This window comes from Apodemus sylvaticus, chromosome 13 (genome assembly GCF_947179515.1).
Source record: "Apodemus sylvaticus chromosome 13, mApoSyl1.1, whole genome shotgun sequence".
Lineage (NCBI taxonomy): Eukaryota > Metazoa > Chordata > Mammalia > Rodentia > Muridae > Apodemus > Apodemus sylvaticus.
Window position 1 is genome coordinate 39,073,004 of NC_067484.1, and position 2,419 is coordinate 39,075,422.

Sequence of the window (2,419 nt, forward strand, 5' to 3'; positions counted from 1 at the left end):
ATCAAGTATTTGAAAAAAATGAGGAGCAAGTAATTATAAAATTATAAGAATAAAGGAATTGAAAAAAAGAATAAAGGAACTGAGTGACAGTTTCAAAGCTAGACTGATGCACTTGGGGGGCGGGGGGGGGGAAGACAATTGGTAATTAGAGGCGGAGTCTGGGAGGCAGAAGCCACTTGAACAACACTGAAAGTCTACATCCCGCAGTGGAAAGACAGGAAGCTGTGATTAAGACCAGAACTCACCGAGAAGCAGGCTTTCAAGGATTAAACTCCTCTTACTGTAAACGGGTTTATTTTTGGTGGTACTGGGATTGAACCCAAGGCAAGTATTCTACAACTGAGCTGCACCAGCGCTTACCGCCCCCTCCTTTGCTTCTGTATTTTGTTCTTCTATGAAGTTGGCATCCAAGTGGATCTCACTGAGACTTCTTCATCATATATATCATTAGGTTTTGCTCTTTTCCACCTCAACCCTCTTCCTCCTCCCTTGCCCGGTGTTCTTGCTTCCAAATAGCCCTGCCTTCTGCTTTCACATTCCATTTGTCTTCTCTCTTGTTCTCCTCTTCCTTCAGATTCTACAGTTTACAACCTCCCCCATAGGTCCCTTGGTATTTTTATTGCCACACACACACACACACACACACACACACACACACACGTATATTTAATTCTAGATTTCACACATAAGAGAAAATATGTAATAATTGTCTTTTTGAGCATGGTGAATTTCTCTTAACATAATGATGTAAAGTTCCATTTTTTTCTTACAGATGTCACTATTTAATTTTTTAATAGCTAACTAAAATCCCATTGTATGTGTGCGCACACACATGTGTATTCTTCATTAATTTATCTTTTAGTAGAAATTTGGGTTGGTTCCATAGCTATGCTATTGAGATGATTTCATCATCAGATACACTAAGAAGTATTGCACAGGCCTGAAGAAGTCCATAAAAAAGTAGAAATGGTACACTCGACACCGAGCACTAGAAAAAAAAAATAGGCAACATATGTAGCCTATGAGTAGGTATCCTAGACATGCATGTCACTCACTACTGTCCCATCAGTACCTCTCCCTAAGGTCCCAAAGGGATGCATTATTATCAGTTGGTGGAAAACATGACTTTGTTTACAAGTGTATCGTCTCAGTATGTTTGAAGGAATTCAGTATTCCTTGAAGGAAAGGAATGGCGGGCATTCTTCGCAGTATGCAAAGCTTTGGTGCATACTGGTCATACCTGGCTGTGTTGTGTATGTGGAAAGAAGAGTTTCCTGCGCTGAGATTATGAAATAGACATTCAGAGCCACCGATGAATGACACAAGAGCAGATGGGGAACCAAAGAGATGTGTGACAGAAGCATGGGAATGAACACCTGGGGATGAGCACAAAACACAACAAACAATCTTTTGCACTTCATGGTCATGCTCCCCAAAGGGAAACTGATGTGTTTGTAAAAGATAAAGAGAGGAGGAATATGGTTTGGTGGATGTTTGGTGACGTGTGGGGAAGTGGGTGCCTCAGTGGGCCCATGCTGAGGCATCCCCTCGCCCTGAGGGACCAGCCACAATGGTATAGTGTAGAACAGAGTTTATTCAGGGCATGGGGAATGCACACACACACACACACACACACACACAGAATAGGAGAGTAGAGTAGAGGCCCGCCATGGCCACGTGGTGGGGGGTGAGGAGAGAGGGCAGAAGGGGCAAGAGGACAGAGCAGGAGCAAGAACGCAAGAGCAAGAGGAGGGGCAAGCATCCCCTTTTATAGTAAGTCAGGATACCTGGCTCTTGCCAGGTCTGTAGGGCAGAGCTTACACACACACATACACACACATACACACACATACACACACATACACACACATACACACACACACACCGCTAACAGAAACTACTTACTACAGAAAGTGTGTTACAACCTATTTAAGCTTATTCCTGACTAGCTTACAAATAACTGAGACCCAAACTCTGGTTATTTTATTTGGCTTTGACAATTACCAGGGGTAAACCCTAATCTACTTTTCTAAGTACCAGCCTGGCTACAACCTCCCCAGCTGTGTACCCCCAAATACTTGCTGTTTCTCCTGCCTATGTGTTCATGGAACCTCTCCTCTCATGGTGCTGCTGTAAGGGTTGGTGATTCACTGAAGAATGATACCATGGACTCAAATAATATGCAAAAGCAAACAGTGTTTTATACTTCAGAAGTCCAGCATGCTGGGGTCTACCATTTACCAAGATGGAGACACACAGGCCAGCTTGAAGGCCCCACTTAAAGCGCATTAGGGGAATTCTAGGGAAGGGTAAGTGGCCTTTATCTTGATTGGTTGGCTTGATCTCTAAAGGTGTAGGGGTTTCTTTGGATTGGCTAGGGCTCTGGGGACATTCTTTGGAGAGCCTGAAAACTATTTGG